This window comes from Sturnira hondurensis, unplaced genomic scaffold, assembly GCF_014824575.4.
Source record: "Sturnira hondurensis isolate 20B ecotype Veracruz unplaced genomic scaffold, ASM1482457v3 Scaffold0004136, whole genome shotgun sequence".
Lineage (NCBI taxonomy): Eukaryota > Metazoa > Chordata > Mammalia > Chiroptera > Phyllostomidae > Sturnira > Sturnira hondurensis.
In genome coordinates this window covers 36207770-36224520 of record NW_028076767.1, presented here as the reverse complement: position 1 = coordinate 36224520, position 16751 = coordinate 36207770, and the positions used below count along the sequence as shown (strand labels likewise).

Below are 16751 nucleotides of genomic sequence, written 5' to 3'. Positions count from 1 at the left end.
GATAGAGAAACATAATTTCAAAATCATAGTCAATATTATAACATAATTTTTATTTAAAAAGGAAGCATCTCCATTATTTTTATAATGAAATTCAGAGAGAAAAGTTTTTAACATCTTCTGGTCAAGGTCAAATACTCAGGAGATCAAGTAAGAAAAAGTTATTTAATTGAGAGTATCATATATTTACTAGTTATTGATAAATATATAACATAAAAGCCAAATATAAGCTTCTTTTAAAATTGTATATCATAAACATAATAAATTATTAGTGTTTAAGTTGAGCATATATTTTATGTAAAAAATTTTTAAGACTACTTCCACTTCTACTTAAGATGTAGAACACCTCTAGTTAGCATCATATCCATCTTAAAAGTGAGAACAAGCTGGATAACCTTCAAAATTATGTTTTTAAAAAGCCCATTAGAAATGTGAAGTTGTAAGTCATTTGGAAGACTATATGCACCCCTATTTTTTTTAAGATTATTTATTTATTTATTTATTTATTTTTAGAGGGGAAGGAGAGAGGGAGAGAAACATCAATGTATGGTTGCCTTTTTGTGCATCCCCTGCTGGTAGTTAGCCTGCAAGGAACCGGTTTGCAACCCAGGCATGTGCCCTGACTGGGAATCGAACCGCGATCGTCTGGTTCGCAGGCCCGCGCTCAGTCCACTGAGCTACGCCAGCCAGGGTGCACCCCTATTTTTTGAAACATTATTTACAGCCAAGACTTGGAAGCAGCGTAAGTGCCCACCAGTAAATGAGTGAATAAAAAAGCTGTGGTACATTTACAGAATGGAATACTCCATGGCCATAAAAAAGAAGGAAATCGTACCTTTTATGACAGCATGTATAGACCTGGAGAGTATTATGCTAAGTGAAATAAGGTAGTTAGGAAAGACAAATATATGATTTCACTTATAGGTGGAATCTAATGAACAAACAAACAAAATAGAAACAGACTCATAGATACAGGGAACAGACTGACAGCTGTCAAAGGAGATTGAGGTTGGGGTGTCGGTGACAAAGGTGAAGTGATTAAGAAAAAAACTTCACAGACACAGATAATAGTCTGGAGATTACCAGAGTGAAAGTTGGGATGTGGAGAGTGGGGCTGTGGAATGGAGGGATGAACGGTTACAGAAGGAGACTTGACTTTGGGTGGTGAACACACACTACAATGTGCAGGTGATATATTATAGAATTATACACTTGAAAGCTACATAATTTTATTAACTAATGTCACCCCAATACATTTAACAAAATATTTTAACTGAGTATGACATTGTAAAGAAAACTACTGAACTGAAATTCAGAAACCAATGAATCCCTCCTAGGAAAGAACAGACGCGTGGCTCCGTCCATCCTTGGCAGAGCAAGGGATGGGAGGAAGCTGCTTTTGTGCAAGAAGAAAATTGTCGACCTTGCGATAAATTTGTGAAGGATGAATATGAGAATCGTGATTATTTAGAATACCCAGGAGCCTTGGAGAAAAATAGACTTTACCTCCACCTCCAAGAGCTTTCACCTAGTATTCCTAAAAAAAGATGGAGGTCAGAGCAAGAAAATTGAAAGAAATCCTTTCTGAAGGGACAGCAGGCTTTCTGAAGTCAGAGGAAGAATTCAAAGAATTTGAGCAGGCACTGCAAGCCTTACACTGAGAGCAGATAGTGACTACCTGCTGCTGGGGGTGGAGGCAGAAGAGAAACCCCTCCTGAGATGTAGGTGCGCAGTGCCTGCTAACAGCTGAGAAAGGGGCAAAAACCTGAGACAAATTCTTCAGGTGCTCAGACTCTAGGCTCTGATAAACAAAAGATTTGTTCCTGCCATCAAATCATTTGAAGCCTGTGGTGAACTGAATCTAAGTAAATCAACAACAACAAAAACAGACTCAGGGCACTTTAAAGATTGGATGATGCTAATGTTAGAGAGGAGATATGCACTCTTTTCTAGACATAAATATAACTAGGTTTAGCCTCTACTGTTCCTTAGCCCACCATGTTTGCTATTCAATTAAAGCTTCTGAAAAGTAAAAATAGAAGTATAATTAATGCACTAAGAAAGAAAATGTAATCATATAAAATACTCAATTAAAACCAAGAAAGGCAGAAAAAGTAGAAGACAAAAATATGAACAAAGAACAAAGATAACAAATAGACAGTAACAAATAGGATTTATACTAACCCAACCTTATCAATAATCACTTTGAATGTCAGTGGTCTAAATTCACCGATTAAAGGAAATAATATCTCAGAATGTATTTAAAAATTATCCAACTATATGTTACCCACAAGAATCTCATTTTAGCTCTGGCTGGTGTGGCTCAGTGAACTGAGCCCCAACCTGAGAACCAAAGTATTGCCGGTTTGATTCCCAGTCAGGGCAGATGCCTCGGTTGCCGGCCTGGTCCCTGGCAGGGGATGCACGAGAGGCAACCACACACTGATGTTTCTCTCCCTCTCTTTCTCCTTCCCTTCTCCTCTGCCTAAAAATAAAATAAATAAATACATTATAAAAAAAGAATTTCATTTAAAATGTACATGTAGATTAAAAGTAAATGAATGGAGAAAAATATGTCATGTTAACACAATCAAAAGAAAGCAGGAGTAAGCTATATTACATCAGAAAGAGCAGCCTTCAAAGTAAGGGAAGTTATCAGAATAAAGAAAAGCATTACATAATGGCAGAAGAGTCAGTTTTCTAGGAAGACATAATAATTCTTAATGTGTATATACTTAACAGACGTCAAACTACAAAAGGCAAAAAGTGACAGAACTACAAGGAGAAATAGTTGAGTCTACTATCACAGTTGGAGACTTCAATACCCCTTTCTTCACAGATGCAGTACCCAGAAAATCAGTAAGGACATCATTGAACTTAACAACAGCATCAGTCAAGTAGATATGGACTATTTCATCCATCAAGAGTAGAATATACATTTTTAAGCACATATGGAACATTCAACAAGGTAGACATATTCTGGGCCATGGAAACGTATTTTAAACTTATTTTAAAACTTAAAAAAAAAAAAAGAAATTGTACCGTGTCTGCTCTCAGACCATAGTGGAATTAAACCAGAAATCAGTAACAGAAAGTTAACTGAAAAACCTCCAAATATGTGGAGATTAAACAGCACACTTCAAAATAACACATGGGGCATTAAAGAAATCTAAAGAGAAGTTTTAAAAATAATTTGAACTAAGTGAAAATCATACAACGGATCAAAATTTGTGAGATGTGACAAAAGTAGTGTTTAGAAGAAAATTTATAGCATTGAACATATGTATTAGAAAAGCAAAACAATCTCTAATAATTTAACTTTCTACCTCATAAAACTAGAAAAAGAAGAACAAGTTAAATTTGTAGTAAGCAGATTTAAAGAAATAATAAGAATTAGAGTAGAAATCAATGAAATTGATAACAGAAAAATTGTACAGAAAACAACAAATCCAAGCAGATGTTGTTCTTTGAAATGATTAATAAAACCATTAAGCCTCTAGCCAGGCTAACTAAGAAAAAAATGGAGAGAACATGAATTACTAATACCAGAAATAAAAGTAGGGCATCACTACAGATCCCATAAAATTAGAAGGATTAGAAATGAATATTATGAACAATTTATAAGACCACAAATTTGATAACCTAGATAAAGTCAACCAATTCATTGAAAGACTCAATATGTCAAAACTTACATAAGAAGAAATGAATGGTTAGAATAGGCATATACCTATTAAATGCAATAAATAATTAATAGCCTTTGAAACCAAAAGCACCAGGCCAAGATGAGTTCTCTTTTGAATTCTATGACATTTAAGGAAGAAATTATACCAATTATCTATAATATCTTTAGAAGATAGAAGGAGGGAGAATACTTCTTAACTCACCCTATAAGGCCAGCATTATCCCAACATCAAGGCAGACAAAGATATTATAATATAAGAAAACTACACACCACTCTCTCTCATGGATATAGATACAAAAATCCTCAATGAATTATTAGCAAATTGAATCTAAAAAAAAAGATTCCACAGCACAACCAAGTGCGATTTATCCCTGGTATGTATGCAAGTCTGATTCAACATTTGCAAATCAATTAATGTAATCTATCACATCAACAGACTAAAAAGAAAAATCAGATAATCATATCATTAGACAGAAAAAAAACTTTACAAAAACTTTCAAAACTTTACAAAAACTTTCCATCACCCTTTCATGATAAAAACTGTCAGCAAACTAGGAGTAGAGGGGAACTTTCCCAACCTAATAAAGATTATCTACCAAAAATCCACAGCCAACATCATACCTATTGGTGAAAGACTAAAAGCCTTTCCACTAAGATCAAGTACAAGGCAAGGATGTCCTCTCTTACCTCTCCTTTTCAATATCATGATGGAAATTTTAACTACTGTGAAAAGTCAAGAAAAGGAAATAAACATTATACAAATTGGGAAAGAAGACATAAAACTTTCTTCTTTCACAGATAAAATGACCATTTATGTTGAAAATCCAAAAGAACCAACTCCCCCAAATTCCTAGAACTAATAAGTGATTATAGCAAAATTGCAGGAGACGAGGTTAATATAAGAAAGTCTATTGTTTCTCTAGATATCAACAATGGCAAAGTGGAATTGTTAGCATAGGTGGCTAGATATTAATAAAGTAAAAGAGCAAAAGGGAATCGGACATTAAGAAGCCTAATAAATTGGGAAGCTGAATCCAATATTGGATCTCTGTTATTAGGAAGCTACAGCTTCGCATACTCCCCAGGGAACCCCTGGTCCATTCCCCAGAGATTACTGGGGCGGGGCGGGGGGGATAAAACAACAAAGGGGAAACTTCTCTGCCAAGTGCTTGCCCAGTAGAAACTAAAATGGCAAAGGGGGAGGTGATTCTTCCATGAGTCATGCACAGTAGGAGTCATGATGGTGACCTTAAAGGCCTGCCTGTATAGCTTGGGGAAGGATTAGATTGGATAAGGGACAAAGAAGTCTGAAAAATTTAGGAAATGTGTTGGTTAGGAGGAGGAACCACCAGAAGCCCGTGAAAGACCGGAGGTTGATTAGTTAGTTTGAAAGGGTGCTTGATCTTTTCCAAGTCCAAGATAGTATAACCCAAGCTTAACAAAGTGTGCTCTCTCTCTCCCTCTCTCTCCCTCTCTCTCTCCCACACACACACACACACACACACACACATGTGCATTCTCCATAATATATACTTGCCCCACTTGTTTGTGCATTTTCTCTCCATAGCAGCCGTGCAGTCCCAGCAGCCCTGGGGGCCCACAGCAGACTGCTTGGGCCTGGGAACACAGACTAAGCTAGATGCATGGAGACAGAGACAGGGACTGAAGCAACGATGCAAAATGTCTGTACACTGGCCCTATTTCTGGGCCTGATGAAGACAAAGCTGAACTCCTTTCACAGCAGGACAAATGGAGATGAGACATCGGGGACTTGGGGGCAGCCCTCTATTTCTACCCCTTACAATCAGACGTCATCCCATACACGGGTCTCCCAGAATGTTTTCCTTGTGACTGTGGAAGAGCCCCATTTCCATCAACAACAGAACGAACTTAAAAACACCAGACCATTTATATTATCACTCCCCCAAAATGAAATACTTAGGTATAAACTTAACAAATATGGACAAGTTGTATATGAGAAAAACTACAGAACTATGATGAATGAAATCAAGGAACTGAATAAATATGGAGATATTCTATGTTTCTGTACATAATGACTCATTATCATTCTTCCCACAAGATGTCAGTTCTTCCCAACTTGATCTATATAGATTCAATGCAATCTCCATCAAAATCTCAGTACACTGTTATATGGGTATCAACACACTGATTCTGAAGTTTATATGGAAAGGCAAAAGAGCCCATATACCTAACACAATATTCAATAATGAAGTTGGAGTACTGAAGCTACCCAAGTTCAAGACTTACTATAAACCTACAGTAATCAACCATTGTGGTATTGAAACAAAAAGAGGGGGGCAATGAACACAACAATGGAACAAAATACAGAGGCCAGAAACAAGCCCATGCAAATATGCAGGAGTCAACTGATCGGCAACAAAACTGCAAAAGCAAAACAACGGAGAAAAGATAGTCTCTTTAACATATGGTGCTAGGATAACTGATATTCATTCATATGCAAAAAAGTGCTCTAAAAATAGTCTTAAATGAATGTAAAAATAAGAGACAACTCATTTAAAAGTTGTCTCATCAAGCCCTGGCCGGGTGGCTCAGTTAGTTGGTGTGTCCTCCCATACACCAGAAGTTTGAGGGTTCGATTCCTGGTCAAGGTGCAGGCCTTGGTTGTGGGTTTGAGCCCCAGTCTGGGTGCATGTGGGAGGCACCCAGTCGATGTTTCTCTCACATCAATGTGTTTCTCTCACTTCCTCTTCCATTCTCTGTAAAATCAGTGAAAGAGCTCTGGCTGGCATGGCTCAGTGGGTGGAGTGCCGGCCTGTGAACCAAAAGGTCACCAGTTTGAGTCCCAGTCAGGGCACATGCCTAGGTTGTGGGCCAGATCTCCAGTAGGGGTCGTGCAAGAGGCAACCACACAGTGATGTTTCTCTCCCTCTCTTTCTCACTCCCTTCCCCTCTCTCAAAACATAAGTAAATAAAGTCTTGAAAAAAAAATCAGTGAAAGAGAAATATCTCCTCAATTGAGGATTAAAAAAAGTAATCAAGGGATTTGAATAATTATATTATTATAGAAGATATATGTGTGGCCAATAATATGTGGAAATTTGTTCAATATCATTAGTCATCAGGAAATGAAAACTAGTATCACAATTAGATATGGTACACATTCACTAGAATCTTTAAAATGAAAAAGATTTACAAGAGCAAATAGGGGGAGGGATATGGACCCCCAAAAAAGTCTCTTATGTTCTTACTGAACATGTAAATGGTGCAACCTTTGGGAAATGTTTTGAAAGTCATAAAAATGTTAAACAAGCATCTTCCTTATCTATCAATTCAACATCTAGGTATTTGTCAAGGGGAAGTGAAAACATATGTCCACAAAATGCTTTTCACAAGTGTATGTATAACATCATTTATAATGGCCCCAAACTGAAAACAACCTATGTTCCATCAGCAAGAGAATGGATAAATAAACTGTGCGTGTTCATACACTTGAGTATTGCTCAGCAGTAAAAATAAATAAACTAGTGACACATGGGGAAACATGGCTAAGTCTTAAACAAAACCATGCTCAGTGAATGAAGCCAGACACGAAAGATTACATACTTCACATGAAGTTTTAAAACAGGCCAAATGCATCTATGGTGATAGAGAACAGGGCTGCTTCTGGCAGTGGTAGAGTGGGGAGGAGAATGGTGCTGTAGATTGGGAACTCTCTGGCGTGGTGAATATGTTTTATATTTTGATAGGGGATTGGGTTGCACTGGTGTATATACATTTGTCAGAACTGATAAACTTTTCAATTTGATCTGTTCTTTTCATTGGTTTTAAGTTACACTTTAAAAGAAGAAGAGGTAAACTGTGCTTTTCTAATAGCTAACATTGAAAATCACAAAGTCCATTGTTTTACATCTGAGGTTTCATCTGTAACTTGAGTCAACATGTATCAGCAGGAGGGAAGTGAGGGCACTGTCAAAGTCGGGTTATTCAAAGCTGTCCTGTGGTATCGTAAAGTGATGTGAGGTGTTATGCTGCAGAAACAGGAGTATATAGAAGTTAAACTTCAGTTGAGTTTCAGAGATAGCTGGGTATCTAGAACATTCTGTACTCCAGTTAATGCGTGACATTTATTGATCTGCAAGTGAGATTCTGACAGCGTTTTGAAAATCTTTGTAAAAAATGATTACTTCAAATCTAGATTTATATGTATTACAAAGAGTTAAATTTTTGCAATAACTTTTATGTTTATAAATATTGAGCAGTGATACCATGTGGTCTCTGATTTAAATAAAAATTATAAGTGTATTTTAATTATTTTATTGATGTTTTTTAGAAAGGAAAATTCAGTGCAGTATAAGAGATGAAATGGTAATAAAACATACCAGCAATCTTTAAAGGCTGTGAAAACTTGTTTAAATTTTTTAAACAAAAATAACATTTTTAATTTTTAGGGGAAAAAAAGCACATGATTTTAGAAAATCTTATGAAACCTTGCATTCTGAGTACTTTGCCCAAACATTATTTGGACAGGAAATTGGAATGATATTATAGTATACTTCCTTATCCAAATACATAGCCAATACTGACCAGAAGACTTAAGCATATCCAATTTCCAGTTTTCCAAAGATTAAATTATTGTCCTCATTCTCTATTGGCCTCTATGAGGTAAATTTATGCTTAATCTTCATTTATGCTCAATTGTGCCTAAAACTATCGTGAGAAAAAAAAGGGTCTTCTTAACACTTGGAACTTTTTACAGTCGTTGAAGCTGCATGAACGTTCTTTACTGTGAGTGCTGAAATGTGGCAGAGAAAAGGGTGGGTGATGGTTAGAAGCGATGTAATATTGGCCCAGCAAGTCTCTGTTTTATGATTTGGGGGATGCACTGAATTGTTCATCTCCGATCATAGACCTTCAAAACTATGTTCATCCACCTATAAAATCGCCTTAACCTCATCATCAAGGAACTCCATAATACAAAAAAATTGTCTGTTAAATGTGAGATTATTTTTTTGCATTGTATGAATATGAACGCTGGTTATAAAGCCCTTTTGACCCACAATGAGGATAGCTGCTTGTAAAAGGAAATTCTACTTGACTGTATCTAAGCACGAATGTTCATAGTTTCCAAAATTTTAGTATAGTAGGAATAACACAAATTTTCAAATTTTCAAAAATGAAAAAAAATTCAATGGCTATTGGCACATTTAGCAGATAGATTTGAGGTTTCGAAAGCACTGAGTTTCCATAGAGCTGACTTCAACAGTATTCTTTGTAATATACCACAAATATTTATAACCAAATGTAATTTTGGGTACTATTGATCAGTGACACATTTGTATTTTAAATTTCTCAAATTGATGAAGTTCTGAAGGACCAGACTTATTAACACAATTTCATGAAAAAAAATCAAGTGGTTTGTCTGAGAGATAAAATATAATATTTGTACCAGTGTTTAGTTGTTGCCAACAGATTTTCCAGGTACATTTTTGGGATATCAAAGATAGTGTCAAGTGAGTTATTTTGGAGAACTTTGTGGTAAAATCTCTCTACTTTGAAACAAATGAGCAGGCTTCCATATATACTGATAAACATTTGCAACGTTGATCAGTCTGCATTAAAAAAAAAATAAGACAACTGGCTCAGTATTTGTTCCCTGTTCTTCACACTAGTCCAAATAATGGAGTATGTTTTGTATGTGTGGTATAAAAATATGGCTATCTTAAGATAATAAACATACAGAAAATAAAATTCTGGTTACTGCTATTGTACCTGATTTTAGAAGTTATGACAACTGGTAATTTCAGTATTAACAAAATTAAATTAGTTTGAAAATAACAATAGCATACACAAAGATGCTATATATGTGTGTGTGTGTGTGTATATATATATATATATATATATATATATATATATGACATAGGTAGGTAGGTAATTATTGGAATATATTTTAAAACTTTTTTATTTCTAAGCCAACAAAGTTTAAAGTACAAAAACAAATGAGGTTAGAAGAGTTAGGCTGCATACTTGAAGTTACAGAGCTGGTCAGCAAAAGAGAAAATGAAAGTCTGTATTCCTGTCACCTAGCCCTTGGCTGTTGTTACTGCATAACCAGATTATCACAGCACACATAGTCTGAATAATCTATAATTTGCATTTTGAATTTTTAACCCAACATATTTTTAAAAGAATAACTTTACATCATCTGGGATTATATCATTTGTTGTCAATATTGAGTTTTATTGACCTATGGTTTAAAAAAATGACCTGTATAAATTCTAAATTTTGAAATGTGTTGAGCACTTCTAGATCATCCCAGATATATAGTAATGAGTACACATACAAGCATAGGACTGTTAAAATTAACCAAGTTAAATAAATTACTCAGATCCTCTATATTTTTCCTTTCTAACTTGTTGGACTTGTATAGTCAATTCACTCTGCAGCATCCATTCCTAATTTTTGCTCAGTTCTTCCTTGGAGATGTCACCTCACATCCATCCTCCCTAATGTGATTCCAATGAGGCTGGCCCCGCTCTCACCACAGGCAGACCGTGGGTCCTAAACAGCTCAGGCCTTCGGAGGAGTCTGCTGTGGGGTCTCAGCGGCAGCTGCCAGAGGAGAGCTCTGTCTGATGCTGGATTGTTTGTTGAAAATGATCTGATACCTGTAACAGCTGCAGATATTTTGGGCTATGAGTGGAGATGCTGCTATCAGTTCAAAGATTTCATTACTTAGTATTTTATAGTAGTCTGAAGATAGCTCCACTACTCATTTTAAAGTTCTCTTCTACCTTTTACATTTCTACATTTCAATATTTTACATTTCTTGACTGGCCTTTTGCTCTTCAGTGACTTACAAGTATTTAGTATTTATGCATATACAGGTATTCTCTCACAGGTTCAATCTACAGACGAATAAGGAAAGCAGTCAATTATTTTTAGGCTGACAGGGGTTGTCCATCTTCTTTACCAAAAGAAGGTAATCTGTTGGCAACTGCTAGGCTCACCCTCCACACCTCTCCAAGTTGCAATAAAATGTGGAGAGAGGGTTGTGGTATGACCGTGAGTGTGAAATTGAGACGTGAAATTCTGCTTTTTCACTTTTCCCTCATGCCCCATTGCCTCCTCCTGATGAACCGGGTCTTAGCTGAGGATACATTCACTCCCTTCTCGTCCTGAGACTGTTGGACATCTCTGTTCTGAGAAATTACAATGGAAAACATTTTGTTTAGAAGTCAGACCCCCTGAAGGCTTGTCAATCTTAATCTCCTCTGCCAATTAGGCCTTCTCCCTTGAAGGATAAAAAGAAAATAAATATTGCCTTATTGAAACGGGCACAGGCTTTCATTTACAGCCAGATGATCAAGTTCCTGCATGCCTAATGAGCATCGACTGGAAGACCTACTGTTGCTTCGGCTGTGACGGAACATTCCAGTTTATGAGGGGGAAAAAGCACAATAAACTGACATTATGCAGCTGATTTTCACAAATATCACTGTGAGGTAAGGATCAAGAGATAAATGAAATATGTGTGCGGTAATGCATCCAGAATGCCTTGTTTTCCCTAATAGAGGCACAGCTGTTACGACATGACCACTAGTTATAACACTAAGGTTATGTAGTTTGGAATGACAGCCTTTCTAGTTTGTGTTATTAGCCACAGGAGAAAAGGTTAATTGAAGGTAAGATTGTAATGACATAATATCTCAGTGTGGGGCTTATTTTACAGCTTGACAATAACCCACAACCTTCGGACCAACTTGGGGCTTATTTTACAAAAGGAAATTCAGTAACATAATAAATGGTCCTCCCCTCCCCCCAAAACAATGGCATGAGAACTGGAGGGCTAAATTGGTATGAAGTCTTTCAATAAGTAGGAATACAATTGAAATGATTCTTTTCTACTGAGAGAAGGCAATTTTGTAAACCAGTAACACACCTGATGATATTTGAAAGAGAAAATACAGTATACATTGATATTTGGCGGTTGTGACTAGTTTATTTAGTCCAAACTAATGCCAAGGATGTAGATCTGATTCCTAAGCAGACGTCCTAATTGGTTGCTGGTTTATGACAACAATTGTTCTCATGCTCCAAATCAGTGTTCTCAGAAACATGAGCTCGTGGTCATGCTTCTTTCAGAAGAACTTATCAACACAAATAACTGAAAGCATGAGGCTTTGAGGATTTGGAAATATTGCCAGCCTTTGAACAACACAGTTTGAACTGTGTAGGTCCACGGATATGTGGGTTTTGTTCCATAAATATCTGTGTTGTTTTGATCTGTGGCTGGGGATCTGCAGATGCATAGGGCCAGCTCTGTGCCTTGACCTGTGTCATTTATACTGGGCACTTGAGCATCCTCAGGTTTTGGCACCTGTGGCAGGTCCTGAAACCAGTTCCCTGTGGATACCAAGGGACAACTAAGTTTGGGGGAAGTCAAAAGTTAGACACAGATTTTCAGCTGCCCAGGGGTTTGGAACCCTGAGCCCTGCACTGTTTAAGGCTCAATTGCGCCGCAATTTTGTTTTCCATAGCCCAGCACATTCAACTCCATTTGCTACACGGGGAAGATTTCTATCTGTACCCCCATTTCCACTGTTGTGATGTTAGTATTTAGAAAAAGTAAAATCAAGGCATATGTTTTTTTATTTTTCTTTATTTTCATTGCTGACTCTACTATCCATGTTCCCATTTTCCTCCTCCCTGCCCACCTCCACCCGGCCCCTGCCCTCTCTTTTCCCCCCGCCATCACCAGCACTTGTCTGTGTCTATGAGTTATAGCAACTGGATAACAGTGGAGGTGGCTGGCCACTGAGCAATTTGTTTTTAATATTTTTTGCTGCTTTAATTTATTGAACAGTTGACTGGTATCAACTAGTCCAACTCTTATATTTATTAACTCTGGTCTTCTAAGGGAACTCACAGTTTTAGACCAGTGCAAAAAACACTGATGGCAAAACATAAGGAAGAAAAGAGATTCAAAGTGATGCCGTGACAGCCATTAGTGTCTAATGGGGTTGACAGCATTAAATAGCCGTCTCTGCTAGCCCAGCTGTCACCAATGGCTCGTCAAGGTCACTTGACACGTCTGCTTTAGACTGAGAGGTAAATGACTGAGAGGTAAATAGAGATCCAAAGAAAAGTGACAATCAGATCCAAAAAAAGTGACACCTCTTTATGACAGAAGATAGTGAACTGAGGAATACAATAATCACTTGGAAAAGATATGGAGAACTTATAGCTATTGACAAAGCTGAGTATAGTCTGATTATTAATTAATGGACAGAAACTCCTTTCTCCTATATTCATATGCATCAGGCTTTTTTTAGTCATGAATATGGTTTTAGATATATGTATTTAAGTTTTAAATTATGACAGAAATTATACTGTTCTCCCCCACTAAATTCATTTTTTTCTAATTATTTGTTCAAATGCCAGCCTTATTGTAATTGATATCAAGTTATATTCTTGCGATTGTTATTTCACACTTTTCTTATCTTAATTTTGTATTTCCTATCATCACTATTTTAATGGTTGCATAGTTTATGTGAAAATTTAAGCCATTTCTCTTTTATTGGACATTAAATTGCTTTCAGATTTCCACAAATACAGTGGTAGAGCAGGAACCTGCAAGTACTTCGGTTTGAGTTATTCTCTTATTTTTTAGAGAGGAATTTATTATGTTTGTGAACAAAAACATAATAAAATTATGTTACTCAAGCTGGTAACAAAATTTCCTTATGTGTTTTTAAAAGTCAATGCCTGTTTACGGACTGTAAAACATCGTGTTACCTATAGAGCTTTGTCCCCTGTACAAAGTTTCCTGAGTTACACGCGTTAGCAATGATTTCATTCTAGGAGATTTGGTTGTGCTTTGGGAATTATGAATGTGCTTTATGCATAAAGTTCATTTCTAAGAACCTCATCATCTAAAACTGATGAAGAGCGTGAAATGAGTAATAATTATAGAACACAGGAATATGTTACAAGTACCACTATGTTATAAATAAAGGACCTGAGAATTTAAACATGAGAAACTGCTGTCTTCAACTACAGTGAGTCAGGCTTGCATTTTTCAGTGAGTGCTACTTGATTCAGAATTCGAGAAGTTGATTTAGCAAAATAGATATGAAGTTTCTATCAAGTTCACCATAGACAGTGAGTTCTAGCTCTAATTGTACATTATATGATACTCAGGACCAAATTTTCCTATTATTTCAGAATTACAGGGAAGGCCCGAAGTGAATGCAAAACCTCACATTCTGAAGTTCTCCAACCAAACACTTCCCTGCAAAACTTTCTAAAAAGCAGAGGAACCATCTACCTACCTTCACCGTGACCCTCTCCCGGTTGTCTTTCATCCTTTTCAGGCTATGTACAAAAAGCAGAGGATTGTAAGAATAAAGGAAAATTGTTGGCTAGTAATGAGGGATATGCTTCCTCCAAGTCACGCAAGGGAATAGCTTCCGAGAGAATCACACTCTGAGCGGGGGTATGTGCAAGAAGGAGCGGCTGGCTTCTTATCTCCTTCTTAAATGTATGGGTAGGCAGTAGGTTTCCAGATCTGTTCCTCTTCTATGTAATATTTTTGTTAAGATATATTTGTTGCTCAGGCCCATGTGGCTTCGTTGGAGTGTTAGCCCATAACCAAAAGGTTGTGGGTTCAATTCCAAGTCAGGGCACACACCTAGGTTGCAGGTTTGATCCCTGGTCTGAGTACGTGAAGGAGGCAACCAACTGATTGGTGATTCTCTCTTGCACTGGTATTTCTCTCTCTCCCTTCCTTTCTATCAAAGCAATGAAAAAAATGCCCTAAGGTGAAGTTAAAAAATAAAATAAAGTAAAAAAATATAATTGTCATATAACGTTGTATAAATTAAAGTATACAATGTGTTGATTTGATACATTTATCATTATAATATGATTACCACTATAAAGTTAGCTATCATCTCTATCATGTCACATAATTATTATTTTATTTTTTGTGATGAGAGCAATTAAGATCTAGTCTCTTAGCAACTTTAAAATTTATAGTACATTTTATTATATAATATTTTAATTTATTCTTAACTATAATCACTATGCTGTGCATTAGATCTCCAAGACTTATCATCTACTAATTGTAAGTTTGTATCCTCAGACATTTCCCCAATCTGTTTATAGAATCCAAAGGAAAATTAGAAAGAGATTAGTGGGGATCACAGAAGAAATGAGAAACAGCCTATTCTTCCATGTCCAGCTGTGTGAACTTCCCCTTAATCAGGAAGCTTCCAGAGCAGATAGTTTACCCAGGAAAACTGTTTATCAGTCCAGGGGTCCAGGAGGCTGTGGGATTGACCATGGATTAGGAGAACTAAAACAGGATGGGGGTAAAAGAGGTTCAGACAGAGTAGGATCTCCCATGAGAGTGAAGCAAGCAATAGAAAAGCCCTCCAAAGAACCCAAACATGTGCCTCATAAGAGAATCCACACTTTGCTGTCATCCACACAGTGGGCATTGATGATCAGTCAGTGTTAGACAAAGAAACAGCAACAGTCTAAAAGCAGAAAGTTGTGGCCTTATTCAGTTGAGAAAGAAATGTTGTCCTCTCCATACCCTCTAACCATCACCCCCAACACTAGAGAAGCTACAAGGCGGAGGAGAGATGTATGTATTAAGAGCAATTGCACTTAATTCTACACTTCAATACCTCCAGTCAAAAATCTAAACCATGGGCCCTGGCTGGTGTGGCTCAGTGGATTGAGGGCTGACCTGCAAAGCAAAGGGTCACTGGCTCAATTCCCAGTTAGGGCACACGCCTAAGTTTCAGGCCAGGTCCCCAGCAGGGAGTGAGTGAGAGGCAACCACACACACTGATGTTTCTCCCCCTCTCTCGCTCTCTTCCCCTCTCTCTAAAAATAACTAAATAAAATCTTTTTTAAAAATCTAAATCATGGTCAGTGGAAGAGGGGAGCTCTGAATTATATATGAGATTTAATGTGTAAACTGGATTGGAATTTTTACAAACTAAAAGCAGTAGAAAAATGTTGGATTCTGTTCATATATCTGTAGAAAGGAAAAGGGGAATTCAGCAATAGTTTTTAAAAAGGCAACTGCATTATTTTAAGTCCATGTTTATTCCCCAAACAATTGGAAAGCCATTGATTTACTCTTTGTGAAAAGAAATGTGCACATAAAGTCACATTTCTAGAGGTAAAAATTAAGTTAAAGAGAATTAATAATAAGCATTTTAAGCCAGATGATTCTGATGAAGAGGATGATAATGTTACTAACAATAGCAATATTTAACTTTATTGAGTATCTATTATATGCCTGGTACTGTTCCAAAGATTTGCATGCATTATTTTATTTAATACTTCAAGTAACCTGAAGAGGCAGATACTCTTGTTAGTCCCATTTTAGAGATGAGAAAATGGAGGTATTTAGCTGAAACTGTACTTTGAATTTGAATTTGAATCTTCTCCCAAGCAGCGATAAGCAGTACAGCATCTCCCTCAAGATTCTGGGCAGTGGTGGGGAGGTGGTTCTGTCCAGCAGGAGGCTAACGGAAGTGTTCCAAGCAGGTTGGAAGTAGACTCGGCTCAGCTATGATGTTCAGTAAGTTAGGCACATTAAACGCATTTTCGACTTATAATATTTTCAACTTGCAAGTTGTGGAGCAGCTGTCCTAAGTTTTGCTGTCAGTGAAATGTAACTTTATTTTCACTGTTTTATTGAAATGCATTCTTCTTCAAAACCCTACCTTAAAATTCTACATCCTCCACAAAACCATTTTTTTATTTCCTTAACAAATTTCTCTCTGAATTTCCATGCCCTTTAATTTGTACAATACATTCTAGCATTAGGGATAATGTCATTTACTTTTTTGTGCCCCTTCTCCCATCTCATGCTTACCTCTCCTTCCTGACCCTTCACCTGCCCCCAGAGAGCACATAGCACAAAGAACTTAATTTGTAATGTTGACTGTCTCTCCTTCACCCATTTATTTGGCAAACTTTTGTGGCAGAAATCTGACAAGGAAAACCCTGTAAGGCGCAGTAGACAGCATACTTCTCTTAAAACCTATTCTTAGTCTACAAAATTTTAA

The 16751-nt window shown here is 36.8% G+C and overlaps 1 long non-coding RNA gene across 1 annotated transcript; it reads left to right on the top strand.

Moving 5' to 3' along the window:
* Positions 1–766: 766 nt before the first annotated feature.
* LOC118985930 (uncharacterized) lies at positions 767–6285 on the top strand. Its single transcript, XR_005066235.1, has 3 exons — positions 767–776; positions 4909–4913; positions 6235–6285. It is a non-coding gene; the product is annotated as an uncharacterized LOC118985930 (long non-coding RNA).
* The last annotated feature ends 10466 nt before the right edge of the window (positions 6286–16751 follow it).